This window comes from Phalangium opilio, unplaced genomic scaffold (assembly GCF_054372755.1).
Source record: "Phalangium opilio isolate 3A_F unplaced genomic scaffold, DU_Popi_V2 ptg000082l_1, whole genome shotgun sequence".
NCBI lineage: Eukaryota > Metazoa > Arthropoda > Arachnida > Opiliones > Phalangiidae > Phalangium > Phalangium opilio.
The window spans coordinates 17,104,713-17,117,748 of record NW_028324189.1 but is presented as its reverse complement, the minus strand read 5'-3'; the positions used below and the strand labels follow the sequence as shown (position 1 = coordinate 17,117,748).

The following is a 13,036-nucleotide window of genomic DNA, read 5'->3' as shown; positions in this document are numbered from 1 at the left end:
TCCTCTTTTAAATTCCAATAGATATGAAAAAAGCAAACATATTTTCTTTTTGTTATTGTTTGAAAAAGATGAAGGTTAATTTGTCTCACTTAATTTAAATTCGAATTATTATCTAGCACTCTCGGCAACGGCCATATCACGCTGAATACACCGGTTCTCGACCGATAACCGAAGTTAAGCAGCGTCGAGCGCAGTCATTACTTGGGAGGGATACCACTTAGGAACACTGCGTGCCGTTGGCTTTTTCACTTTTTTTCCTCTTTTAAATTTTAAGAGATATGAAAAAAGCAAACACGTTTTCTTTTTGTTATTGTTTTAAAATGATGAAGGTTAATTTGTCTCACTTAATTTAAATTCGAATTATTAACTAGCACTCTCGGCAACGGCCATATCACGCTGAAAACACTGGTTCACGTCCGATCACCGAAGTAAAGCAGCGTCGAGCGCATACAGTACTTGGGAATACTGCGTGCCGTTTGCTTTTTCACTTTTGTTTCCTCTTTTAAATTCCACCAGATATGAAAAAAGCAAACATATCTTCTTTTTGTTATTGTTTTATAAAGAAGAAAGTTAATAAAATTCAAATTATTAACTAGCATTCTCGGCAACGGCCATATCACGCTGAATACACCGGTTCTCGTCCGATAACCGAAGTTAAGCAGCGTCGAGCGCAGTCATTACTTGGGAGGGATACCACTTAGGAACAATGCGTGCAGTTGGTTTTTTCACTTTTTTTTCCTCTTTTAAATTTTAATAGATATGAAAAAAGCAAACATATTTTCTTTTTGTTATTGTTTTATAAAGAAGAAAGTTAATTTGTCTCACTTAATTTAAATTCGAATTATTATCTAGCACTCTCGGCAACGGCCATATCACGCTGAGAACACCGGTTCTCGTCCGATCGCCGACGTTAGCAGCGTCGAGCGCAGTCAGTACTTGGGAATACTGCGAGCCGTTGGCTTTTTCACTTTTGTTTCCTCTTTTAAATTCCACCCGATATGAAAAAGCAAACATATCTTCTTTTTGTTATTGTTTTATAAAGATGAAGGTTAATTTGTCTCACTTAATTTAAATTCGAATTTTTAACTAGCACTCTCGGCAACGGCCATATCACGCTGAGAACACCGGTTCTCGTCCGATCGCCGACGTTAGCAGCGTCGAGCGCAGTCAGTACTTGGGAATACTGCGTGCCGTTGCTTTTTCACTTTTGTTTCCTCTTTTAAATTCCACCCGATATGAAAAAAGCAAACATATCTTCTTTTTGTTATTGTTTTATAAAGATTAAAGTTGATTTAATTCAAATTATTAACTAGCACTCTCGGCAACGGTCATAACACGCTGAATACACCGGTTCTCGTCCGATCACCGAAGTTGAGCAGCGTCGAACGCAGTCATTACTTGGGAGGGAGACCACTTAGGAACACTGCGTGCCGTTGGCTTTTTCACTTTTTTTTCCTCTTTTAAATTTTAATAGATATGAAAAAAGCAAACAGGTTTTCTTTTTGTTATTGTTTTAAAATGATGAAGGTTAATTTGTCTCACTTAATTTAAATTCGAATTATTAACTAGCACTCTCGGCAACGACCATATCACGCTGAGAACACCGGTTCTCGTCCGACTGCCGACGTTAGCAGCGTCGAGCGCAGTCAGTACTTGGGAATACTGCGTACCGTTGGCATTTTCACTTTTGTTTCCTCTTTTAATTCCACCCGATATGAAAAAAGCAAACATATCTTCTTTTTGTTATTGTTTTATAAAGATGAAGGTTAATTTGTCTCACTTAATTTAAATTCGAATAATTAACTAGCACTCTCGACAACGGCCATATCACGCTGAAAACACCGGTTCACGTCCGATCACCGAAGTTACGCAGCGTCGAGCGCATACAGCACTTGGGAATACTGCGTGCCGTTTGTTTTTCCCTTTTGTTTCCTCTTTTAAATTCCACCCGATATGAAAAAAGCAAACATATCTTCTTTTTGTTTTTGTTTTATAAAGATGAAAGTTAATTATATTCAAATTATTAACTAGCACTCTCGGCAACGGCCATATCACGCTGGATACACCGGTTCTCGTCCGATAACCGAAGTTAAGCAGCGTCGAGCGCAGTCAGTACTTGGGAGGGCGACCACTTAGGAACACTGCGTGCCGTTAGCTTTTTCACTTTTTTTTCCTCTTTTAAATTCCAATAGATATGAAAAAAGCAAACATATTTTCTTTTTGTTATTGTTTGAAAAAGATGAAGGTTAATTTGTCTCACTTAATTTAAATTCGAATTATTATCTAGCACTCTCGGCAACGGCCATATCACGCTGAATACACCGGTTCTCGACCGATAACCGAAGTTAAGCAGCGTCGAGCGCAGTCATTACTTGGGAGGCAGACCACTTAGGAACACTGCGTGCCGTTAGCTTTTTCACTTTTTTTTCCTCTTTTAAATTCCAATAGATATGAAAAAAGCAAACATATTTTCTTTTTGTTATTGTTTGAAAAAGATGAAGGTTAATTTGTCTCACTTAATTTAAATTCGAATTATTATCTAGCACTCTCGGCAACGGCCATATCACGCTGAATACACCGGTTCTCGTCCGATAACCGAAGTTAAGCAGCGTCGAGCGCAGTCATTACTTGGGAGGGATACCACTTAGGAACACTGCGTGCAGTTGGTTTTTTCACTTTTTTTTCCTCTTTTAAATTTTAATAGATATGAAAAAAGCAAACATATTTTCTTTTTGTTATTGTTTTATAAAGAAGAAAGTTAATTTGTCTCACTTAATTTAAATTCGAATTATTATCTAGCACTCTCGGCAACGGCCATATCACGCTGAGAACACCGGTTCTCGTCCGATCGCCGACGTTAGCAGCGTCGAGCGCAGTCAGTACTTGGGAATACTGCGTGCCGTTTGCTTTTTCACTTTTGTTTCCTCTTTCAAATTCCACCAGATATGAAAAAAGCAAACATATCTTCTTTTTGTTATTGTTTTATAAAGATGAAAGTTAATTAAATTCAAATTATTAACTAGCACTCTCGGCAACGGCCATATCACGCTGAATACACCGATTCTCGTCCGATAACCGAAGCTAAGCAGCGTCGAGCGCAGTCATTACTTGGGAGGGAGACCACTTAGGAACACTGCGTGCCGTTGGCTTTTTCACTTTTTTTTCCTCTTTTAAATTTTAATAGATATGAAAAAAGCAAACAGGTTTTCTTTTTGTTATTGTTTTAAAATGATGAAGGTTAATTTGTCTCACTTAATTTAAATTCGAATTATTAACTAGTACTCTCGGCAACGGCCATATCACGCTGAAAACACCGGTTCACGTCCGATCACCGAAGTTAAGCAGCGTCGAGCGCATACAGTACTTGGGAATACTGCGTGCCGTTGGCTTTTTCACTTTTGTTTCCTCTTTCAAATTCCACCAGATATGAAAAAAGCAAACATATCTTCTTTTTTGTTAATGTTTTATAATGATGAACGTTAATTAAATTCAAATTATTAACTAGCACTCTCGGCAACGGCCATATCACGCTGAATACACCGGTTCTCGTCCGATAACCGAAGTTAAGCAGCGTCGAGCGCAGTCACTTCTTGGGAGGGAGACCACTTAGGAACACTGCGTGCCGTTTGTTTTTTCACTTTTGTTTCCTCTTTTAAATTCCACCAGATATGAAAAAAGCAAACATATCTTCTTTTTGTTATTGTTTTATAAAGATGAAAGTTGATTTAATTCAAATTATTAACTAGCACTCTCGGCAACGGTCATAACACGCTGAATACACCGGTTCTCGTCCGATCACCGAAGTTGAGCAGCGTCGAACGCAGTCATTACTTGGGAGGGAGACCACTTAGGAACACTGCGAGCCGTTGGCTTTTTCACTTTTTTTTCCTCTTTTAAATTTTAATAGATATGAAAAAAGCAAACAGGTTTTCTTTTTGTTATTGTTTTAAAATGATGAAGGTTAATTTGTCTCACTTAATTTAAATTCGAATTATTAACTAGCACTCTCGGCAACGACCATATCACGCTGAGAACACCGGTTCTCGTCCGACCGCCGACGTTAGCAGCGTCGAGCGCAGTCAGTACTTGGGAATACTGCGTACCGTTGGCTTTTTCACTTTTGTTTCCTCTTTTAATTCCACCCGATATGAAAAAAGCAAACATATCTTCTTTTTGTTATTGTTTAATAAAGATGAAGGTTAATTTGTCTCACTTAATTTAAATTCGAATTATTAACTAGCACTCTCGACAACGGCCATATCACGCTGAAAACACCGGTTCACGTCCGATCACCGAAGTTAAGCAGCGTCGAGCGCATACAGCACTTGGGAATACTGCGTGCCGTTTGTTTTTCCCTTTTGTTTCCTCTTTTAAATTCCACCCGATATGAAAAAAGCAAACATATCTTCTTTTTGTTTTTGTTTAATAAAGATGAAGGTTAATTTGTCTCACTTAATTTAAATTCGAATTATTAACTAGCACTCTCGACAACGGCCATATCACGCTGAAAACACCGGTTCACGTCCGATCACCGAAGTTAAGCAGCGTCGAGCGCATACAGCACTTGGGAATACTGCGTGCCGTTTGTTTTTCCCTTTTGTTTCCTCTTTTAAATTCCACCCGATATGAAAAAAGCAAACATATCTTCTTTTTGTTTTTGTTTTATAAAGATGAAAGTTAATTATATTCAAATTATTAACTAGCACTCTCGGCAACGGCCATATCACGCTGGATACACCGGTTCTCGTCCGATAACCGAAGTTAAGCAGCGTCGAGCGCAGTCAGTACTTGGGAGGGCGACCACTTAGGAACACTGCGTGCCGTTAGCTTTTTCACTTTTTTTTCCTCTTTTAAATTCCAATAGATATGAAAAAAGCAAACATATTTTCTTTTTGTTATTGTTTGAAAAAGATGAAGGTTAATTTGTCTCACTTAATTTAAATTCGAATTATTATCTAGCACTCTCGGCAACGGCAATATCACGCTGAATACACCGGTTCTCGACCGATAACCGAAGTTAAGCAGCGTCGAGCGCAGTCATTACTTGGGAGGGATACCACTTAGGAACACTGCGTGCCGTTGGCTTTTTCACTTTTTTTCCTCTTTTAAATTTTAAGAGATATGAAAAAAGCAAACACGTTTTCTTTTTGTTATTGTTTTAAAATGATGAAGGTTAATTTGTCTCACTTAATTTAAATTCGAATTATTAACTAGCACTCTCGGCAACGGCCATATCACGCTGAAAACACTGGTTCACGTCCGATCACCGAAGTAAAGCAGCGTCGAGCGCATACAGTACTTGGGAATACTGCGTGCCGTTTGCTTTTTCACTTTTGTTTCCTCTTTTAAATTCCACCAGATATGAAAAAAGCAAACATATTTTCTTTTTGTTATTGTTTAATAAAGAAGAAAGTTAATTTTTCTCACTTAATTTAAATTCGAATTATTATCTAGCACTCTCGGCAACGGCCATATCACGCTGAATACACCGGTTCTCGTCCGATAACCGAAGTTAAGCAGCGTCGAGCGCAGTCACTTCTTGGGAGGGAGACCACTTAGGAACACTGCGTGCCGTTTGTTTTTTCACTTTTGTTTCCTCTTTTAAATTCCACCAGATATGAAAAAAGCAAACATATCTTCTTTTTGTTATTGTTTTATAAAGATGAAAGTTGATTTAATTCAAATTATTAACTAGCACTCTCGGCAACGGTCATAACACGCTGAATACACCGGTTCTCGTCCGATCACCGAAGTTGAGCAGCGTCGAACGCAGTCATTACTTGGGAGGGAGACCACTTAGGAACACTGCGAGCCGTTGGCTTTTTCACTTTTTTTTCCTCTTTTAAATTTTAATAGATATGAAAAAAGCAAACAGGTTTTCTTTTTGTTATTGTTTTAAAATGATGAAGGTTAATTTGTCTCACTTAATTTAAATTCGAATTATTAACTAGCACTCTCGGCAACGACCATATCACGCTGAGAACACCGGTTCTCGTCCGACCGCCGACGTTAGCAGCGTCGAGCGCAGTCAGTACTTGGGAATACTGCGTACCGTTGGCTTTTTCACTTTTGTTTCCTCTTTTAATTCCACCCGATATGAAAAAAGCAAACATATCTTCTTTTTGTTATTGTTTTATAAAGATGAAGGTTAATTTGTCTCACTTAATTTAAATTCGAATTATTAACTAGCACTCTCGACAACGGCCATATCACGCTGAAAACACCGGTTCACGTCCGATCACCGAAGTTAAGCAGCGTCGAGCGCATACAGCACTTGGGAATACTGCGTGCCGTTTGTTTTTCCCTTTTGTTTCCTCTTTTAAATTCCACCCGATATGAAAAAAGCAAACATATCTTCTTTTTGTTTTTGTTTTATAAAGATGAAAGTTAATTATATTCAAATTATTAACTAGCACTCTCGGCAACGGCCATATCACGCTGGATACACCGGTTCTCGTCCGATAACCGAAGTTAAGCAGCGTCGAGCGCAGTCAGTACTTGGGAGGGCGACCACTTAGGAACACTGCGTGCCGTTAGCTTTTTCACTTTTTTTTCCTCTTTTAAATTCCACCAGATATGAAAAAAGCAAACATATTTTCTTTTTGTTATTGTTTAATAAAGAAGAAAGTTAATTTGTCTCACTTAATTTAAATTCGAATTATTATCTAGCACTCTCGGCAACGGCCATATCACGCTGAGAACACCGGTTCTCGTCCGATCGCCGACGTTAGCAGCGTCGAGCGCAGTCAGTACTTGGGAATACTGCGTGCCGTTTGCTTTTTCACTTTTGTTTCCTCTTTCAAATTCCACCAGATATGAAAAAAAGCAAACATATCTTCTTTTTGTTATTGTTTTATAAAGATGAAAGTTAATTAAATTCAAATTATTAACTAGCACTCTCGGCAACGGCAATATCACGCTGAATACACCGATTCTCGTCCGATAACCGAAGCTAAGCTGCGTCGAGCGCAGTCATTACTTGGGAGGGAGACCACTTAGGAACACTGCGTGCCGTTGGCTTTTTCACTTTTTTTTCCTCTTTTAAATTTTAATAGATATGAAAAAAGCAAACAGGTTTTCTTTTTGTTATTGTTTTAAAATGATGAAGGTTAATTTGTCTCACTTAATTTAAATTCGAATTATTAACTAGTACTCTCGGCAACGGCCATATCACGCTGAAAACACCGGTTCACGTCCGATCACCGAAGTTAAGCAGCGTCGAGCGCATACAGTACTTGGGAATACTGCGTGCCGTTGGCTTTTTCACTTTTGTTTCCTCTTTCAAATTCCACCAGATATGAAAAAAGCAAACATATCTTCTTTTTTGTTAATGTTTTATAATGATGAAAGTTAATTAAATTCAAATTATTAACTAGCACTCTCGGCAACGGCCATATCACGCTGAATACACCGGTTCTCGTCCGATAACCGAAGTTAAGCAGCGTCGAGCGCAGTCACTTCTTGGGAGGGAGACCACTTAGGAACACTGCGTGCCGTTTTTTTTTTCACTTTTGTTTCCTCTTTTAAATTCCACCAGATATGAAACAAGTTGGGAAAACCAAAATATTACCTCTCCGTGTCAAGAGGTCTACTACTACAAACGTATTTACCTAGATATGAATTATTTCACGTTTTTGAAGTAAAAATTTACGAAATATTGAAGCAGTATTCCAAACATAGCGAATGTACAGTAAAGCAGACGACATTTTACATCCAATAAGGATAAATCTTGGACACATGGAAATCAGTCAATGGGGAAATGAACAGGAAATGAAGTCTACGCTTCAGTTGTTTACCCTATATTCTGAAAGCTACATTCACAACTGGTTTGCAGTGTAAATACTATCGTCTCGTCTCACCTCAACAATATTCTTAGTTTGCCAATATGAATGTTAACGTTAAATAACACCAAAGCTAAATTGTAGCTAGACGCACTAATAATCAATGCGCACCATAAAGAGAATAATAAGCCTGTAGTTACTACCCGTTTACCATTAGCCCTTTTACTAACCTTATTATTATTATTTAAGAGTGTATTTAACTTTCGGCTCACTCTGAACCGTTGATGTCTGTTCATTTAAGACACGAAAATCAATGCCAAAAGTTTACTTCACCTCAGGCCTCAATTATTTACTCTTTGTTTCACTAAGCCTATTGCGGATAATACTTGTTATACGCGCCGGAGTCTAGGGCTTAGTTTTCTTCATGAAATCACTAAACCAAGGATTATTCTATATACAGATGTAGTATAGCTTAAGCAATATATAAACAGCCATTTCAAATAACAATATTAAAAAAATCTTTGGAATATCAAAATGAAACGGAGCTTTAAAGCTACAAAAGTACTAAATGCATCATAATTACGAAAAATACTTCCACATATTCACTTTATATTATGGAAAAAGGGAATATTAAGGTTCTGTATGATTTCTTAACACATCAACACAAGGCGAACTGCTAACGCGACGCACTAGTGTAACAATGGACGGACACACACAGACAACAAGAGTAACAAGGAGTATAAACCCATTAGTGGAAGCAGTATTTTTTTCCGAAACAATCTCGCTTATGTTTATCCTCTCTAGACTTCGCTAAAAACGTATTACTACTACGTAAAATATTAATAGACAGGCAAGGATTCATACCATTAAAAAAGGAGCGCAATATTATCCATATTTTCATTTCATATACAGAGAAAAGAAATTATTATGTTTCTGAGAGGAGCTTCCCATTTTGGTTGTTGTTTTGAAAAATATATGGCAATGTACGGGCCTTGATAGATATAGGAGGCAATGAATGAAATATATCGCATGCACGGGCCTTGGCAGATATAGGAGGCGATGATAATCTCTCTCTTTGCACGAGAGGTTTATCTTTAATATTTAAATAAATATAATTATTTTTAATTATTTTAATCTTCAATAATTAACATTAATAATAGTTAAATCGTTTAAAATAACGTTATACCTATTATCATCTCAAACTTTGCTAATATTGACGTTTAAAGTGAAGGGTACCCCTCTTGCCCACTTTCTTCAAATTTTGGGGTATATATACGACTCGTTTACATTATAATAGTAAGGAAAAAGCGCGATTGCGAAAACCTTTGGTGGCGATCCCACCTTAGGGAGGCTAGACGTTTCTCGTAACCCTAGCTGATCGCCGCGTATATCCTAAAACCAAACGATGATAATGGAGTAGAAGCCAATGAGACAGATTGGTGTCTATGTGGAATAGACGGAAGACCAGTGGATGGTGGTGTTAGAAGCCAATGATACAGATTGGTGTCTACGTGGAATAGACGGAAGACCAGTGGATGGTGGTGTTAGAAGCCAATGATACAGATTGGTGTCTATGTGGGATTGACAACGAATAGAAGATGGTGGTGGTGGAAGCCAGAAAAGTACCAGACTGGTGTTCATATGGGATGGACGAATACCAAACATGTTGGTGTGAGAACTCAAGTATAGAGTAGCCCACGGAGAGAAATACAATTTTCCAAATTTCTGTGAACTGTCAATGCGGTCCGGAAATTGGGAACACGTTTGCTCCGATACGCAAACTGCGAACACGGTCACGTGGGTGTAACAACGGACAGACAGACACACAGACACACAGACAGACAAACAGACAGACAGACACGGCCGTTACAGAACCTCTCCTGGACTACGTCACACGGAGAGGTAAAAAGCAAACATATCTTCTTTTTGTTATTGTTTTATAAAGATGAAAGTTGATTTAATTCAAATTATTAACTAGCACTCTCGGCAACGGTCATAACACGCTGAATACACCGGTTCTCGTCCGATCACCGAAGTTGAGCAGCGTCGAACGCAGTCATTACTTGGGAGGGAGACCACTTAGGAACACTGCGTGCCGTTGGCTTTTTCACTTTTTTTTCCTCTTTTAAATTTTAATAGATATGAAAAAAGCAAACAGGTTTTCTTTTTGTTATTGTTTTAAAATGATGAAGGTTAATTTGTCTCACTTAATTTAAATTCGAATTATTAACTAGCACTCTCGGCAACGACCATATCACGCTGAGAACACCGGTTCTCGTCCGACCGCCGACGTTAGCAGCGTCGAGCGCAGTCAGTACTTGGGAATACTGCGTACCGTTGGCTTTTTCACTTTTGTTTCCTCTTTTAATTCCACCCGATATGAAAAAAGCAAACATATCTTTTTTTTGTTATTGTTTTATAAAGATGAAGGTTAATTTGTCTCACTTAATTTAAATTCGAATTATTAACTAGCACTCTCGACAACGGCCATATCACGCTGAAAACACCGGTTCACGTCCGATCACCGAAGTTAAGCAGCGTCGAGCGCATACAGCACTTGGGAATACTGCGTGCCGTTTGTTTTTCCCTTTTGTTTCCTCTTTTAAATTCCACCCGATATGAAAAAAGCAAACATATCTTCTTTTTGTTTTTGTTTTATAAAGATGAAAGTTAATTATATTCAAATTATTAACTAGCACTCTCGGCAACGGCCATATCACGCTGGATACACCGGTTCTCGTCCGATAACCGAAGTTAAGCAGCGTCGAGCGCAGTCAGTACTTGGGAGGGCGACCACTTAGGAACACTGCGTGCCGTTAGCTTTTTCACTTTTTTTTCCTCTTTTAAATTCCAATAGATATGAAAAAAGCAAACATATTTTCTTTTTGTTATTGTTTGAAAAAGATGAAGGTTAATTTGTCTCACTTAATTTAAATTCGAATTATTATCTAGCACTCTCGGCAACGGCCATATCACGCTGAATACACCGGTTCTCGACCGATAACCGAAGTTAAGCAGCGTCGAGCGCAGTCATTACTTGGGAGGGATACCACTTAGGAACACTGCGTGCCGTTGGCTTTTTCACTTTTTTTCCTCTTTTAAATTTTAAGAGATATGAAAAAAGCAAACACGTTTTCTTTTTGTTATTGTTTTAAAATGATGAAGGTTAATTTGTCTCACTTAATTTAAATTCGAATTATTAACTAGCACTCTCGGCAACGGCCATATCACGCTGAAAACACTGGTTCACGTCCGATCACCGAAGTAAAGCAGCGTCGAGCGCATACAGTACTTGGGAATACTGCGTGCCGTTTGCTTTTTCACTTTTGTTTCCTCTTTTAAATTCCACCAGATATGAAAAAAGCAAACATATTTTCTTTTTGTTATTGTTTTATAAAGAAGAAAGTTAATTTGTCTCACTTAATTTAAATTCGAATTATTATCTAGCACTCTCGGCAACGGCCATATCACGCTGAGAACACCGGTTCTCGTCCGATCGCCGACGTTAGCAGCGTCGAGCGCAGTCAGTACTTGGGAATACTGCGTGCCGTTTGCTTTTTCACTTTTGTTTCCTCTTACAAATTCCACCAGATATGAAAAAAAGCAAACATATCTTCTTTTTGTTATTGTTTTATAAAGATGAAAGTTAATTAAATTCAAATTATTAACTAGCACTCTTGGCAACGGCAATATCACGCTGAATACACCGATTCTCGTCCGATAACCGAAGCTAAGCAGCGTCGAGCGCAGTCATTACTTGGGAGGGAGACCACTTAGGAACACTGCGTGCCGTTGGCTTTTTCACTTTTTTTTCCTCTTTTAAATTTTAATAGATATGAAAAAAGCAAACAGGTTTTCTTTTTGTTATTGTTTTAAAATGATGAAGGTTAATTTGTCTCACTTAATTTAAATTCGAATTATTAACTAGTACTCTCGGCAACGGCCATATCACGCTGAAAACACCGGTTCACGTCCGATCACCGAAGTTAAGCAGCGTCGAGCGCATACAGTACTTGGGAATACTGCGTGCCGTTGGCTTTTTCACTTTTGTTTCCTCTTTCAAATTCCACCAGATATGAAAAAAGCAAACATATCTTCTTTTTTGTTAATGTTTTATAATGATGAAAGTTAATTAAATTCAAATTATTAACTAGCACTCTCGGCAACGGCCATATCACGCTGAATACACCGGTTCTCGTCCGATAACCGAAGTTAAGCAGCGTCGAGCGCAGTCACTTCTTGGGAGGGAGACCACTTAGGAACACTGCGTGCCGTTTGTTTTTTCACTTTTGTTTCCTCTTTTAAATTCCACCAGATATGAAAAAAGCAAACATATCTTCTTTTTGTTATTGTTTTATAAAGATGAAAGTGATTTAATTCAAATTATTAACTAGCACTCTCGGCAACGGTCATAACACGCTGAATACACCGGTTCTCGTCCGATCACCGAAGTTGAGCAGCGTCGAACGCAGTCATTACTTGGGAGGGAGACCACTTAGGAACACTGCGTGCCGTTGGCTTTTTCACTTTTTTTTCCTCTTTTAAATTTTAATAGATATGAAAAAAGCAAACAGGTTTTCTTTTTGTTATTGTTTTAAAATGATGAAGGTTAATTTGTCTCACTTAATTTATATTCGAATTATTAACTAGCACTCTCGGCAACGACCATATCACGCTGAGAACACCGGTTCTCGTCCGACCGCCGACGTTAGCAGCGTCGAGCGCAGTCAGTACTTGGGAATACTGCGTACCGTTGGCTTTTTCACTTTTGTTTCCTCTTTTAATTCCACCCGATATGAAAAAAGCAAACATATCTTCTTTTTGTTTTTGTTTTATAAAGATGAAAGTTAATTATATTCAAATTATTAACTAGCACTCTCGGCAACGGCCATATCACGCTGGATACACCGGTTCTCGTCCGATAACCGAAGTTAAGCAGCGTCGAGCGCAGTCAGTACTTGGGAGGGCGACCACTTAGGAACACTGCGTGCCGTTAGCTTTTTCACTTTTTTTTCCTCTTTTAAATTCCAATAGATATGAAAAAAGCAAACATATTTTCTTTTTGTTATTGTTTGAAAAAGATGAAGGTTAATTTGTCTCACTTAATTTAAATTCGAATTATTATCTAGCACTCTCGGCAACGGCCATATCACGCTGAATACACCGGTTCTCGACCGATAACCGAAGTTAAGCAGCGTCGAGCGCAGTCATTACTTGGGAGGGATACCACTTAGGAACACTGCGTGCCGTTGATT

The 13,036-nt window shown here is 38.3% G+C and overlaps 27 pseudogenes; all 27 read left to right on the top strand.

Annotated features, from left to right (window-relative positions):
• Positions 1 to 123: 123 nt before the first annotated feature.
• Positions 124 to 242, top strand: LOC149653224 (5S ribosomal RNA; annotated as a pseudogene).
• A 361-nt stretch (positions 243 to 603) lies between these two features.
• LOC149653223 (5S ribosomal RNA) lies at positions 604 to 722 on the top strand (annotated as a pseudogene).
• A 598-nt stretch (positions 723 to 1,320) lies between these two features.
• On the top strand, positions 1,321 to 1,439 carry LOC149653222 (5S ribosomal RNA; annotated as a pseudogene).
• Positions 1,440 to 2,038: 599 nt separating this feature from the next.
• Positions 2,039 to 2,157, top strand: LOC149653221 (5S ribosomal RNA; annotated as a pseudogene).
• A 137-nt stretch (positions 2,158 to 2,294) lies between these two features.
• Positions 2,295 to 2,413, top strand: LOC149653220 (5S ribosomal RNA; annotated as a pseudogene).
• A 137-nt stretch (positions 2,414 to 2,550) lies between these two features.
• Positions 2,551 to 2,669, top strand: LOC149653219 (5S ribosomal RNA; annotated as a pseudogene).
• A 361-nt stretch (positions 2,670 to 3,030) lies between these two features.
• LOC149653218 (5S ribosomal RNA) lies at positions 3,031 to 3,149 on the top strand (annotated as a pseudogene).
• A 137-nt stretch (positions 3,150 to 3,286) lies between these two features.
• LOC149653217 (5S ribosomal RNA) lies at positions 3,287 to 3,389 on the top strand (annotated as a pseudogene).
• Positions 3,390 to 3,512: 123 nt separating this feature from the next.
• On the top strand, positions 3,513 to 3,631 carry LOC149653216 (5S ribosomal RNA; annotated as a pseudogene).
• A 122-nt stretch (positions 3,632 to 3,753) lies between these two features.
• Positions 3,754 to 3,872, top strand: LOC149653215 (5S ribosomal RNA; annotated as a pseudogene).
• An 838-nt stretch (positions 3,873 to 4,710) lies between these two features.
• On the top strand, positions 4,711 to 4,829 carry LOC149653214 (5S ribosomal RNA; annotated as a pseudogene).
• A 137-nt stretch (positions 4,830 to 4,966) lies between these two features.
• On the top strand, positions 4,967 to 5,085 carry LOC149653213 (5S ribosomal RNA; annotated as a pseudogene).
• Positions 5,086 to 5,461: 376 nt separating this feature from the next.
• Positions 5,462 to 5,580, top strand: LOC149653212 (5S ribosomal RNA; annotated as a pseudogene).
• A 122-nt stretch (positions 5,581 to 5,702) lies between these two features.
• On the top strand, positions 5,703 to 5,821 carry LOC149653211 (5S ribosomal RNA; annotated as a pseudogene).
• A 599-nt stretch (positions 5,822 to 6,420) lies between these two features.
• LOC149653210 (5S ribosomal RNA) lies at positions 6,421 to 6,539 on the top strand (annotated as a pseudogene).
• A 362-nt stretch (positions 6,540 to 6,901) lies between these two features.
• On the top strand, positions 6,902 to 7,020 carry LOC149653209 (5S ribosomal RNA; annotated as a pseudogene).
• Positions 7,021 to 7,157: 137 nt separating this feature from the next.
• Positions 7,158 to 7,260, top strand: LOC149653208 (5S ribosomal RNA; annotated as a pseudogene).
• A 123-nt stretch (positions 7,261 to 7,383) lies between these two features.
• Positions 7,384 to 7,502, top strand: LOC149653207 (5S ribosomal RNA; annotated as a pseudogene).
• Positions 7,503 to 9,766: 2,264 nt separating this feature from the next.
• On the top strand, positions 9,767 to 9,885 carry LOC149653206 (5S ribosomal RNA; annotated as a pseudogene).
• A 599-nt stretch (positions 9,886 to 10,484) lies between these two features.
• Positions 10,485 to 10,603, top strand: LOC149653205 (5S ribosomal RNA; annotated as a pseudogene).
• A 137-nt stretch (positions 10,604 to 10,740) lies between these two features.
• LOC149653204 (5S ribosomal RNA) lies at positions 10,741 to 10,859 on the top strand (annotated as a pseudogene).
• Positions 10,860 to 11,460: 601 nt separating this feature from the next.
• Positions 11,461 to 11,579, top strand: LOC149653203 (5S ribosomal RNA; annotated as a pseudogene).
• A 137-nt stretch (positions 11,580 to 11,716) lies between these two features.
• Positions 11,717 to 11,819, top strand: LOC149653202 (5S ribosomal RNA; annotated as a pseudogene).
• A 123-nt stretch (positions 11,820 to 11,942) lies between these two features.
• On the top strand, positions 11,943 to 12,061 carry LOC149653201 (5S ribosomal RNA; annotated as a pseudogene).
• Positions 12,062 to 12,182: 121 nt separating this feature from the next.
• On the top strand, positions 12,183 to 12,301 carry LOC149653200 (5S ribosomal RNA; annotated as a pseudogene).
• A 360-nt stretch (positions 12,302 to 12,661) lies between these two features.
• Positions 12,662 to 12,780, top strand: LOC149653199 (5S ribosomal RNA; annotated as a pseudogene).
• A 137-nt stretch (positions 12,781 to 12,917) lies between these two features.
• On the top strand, positions 12,918 to 13,036 carry LOC149653198 (5S ribosomal RNA; annotated as a pseudogene).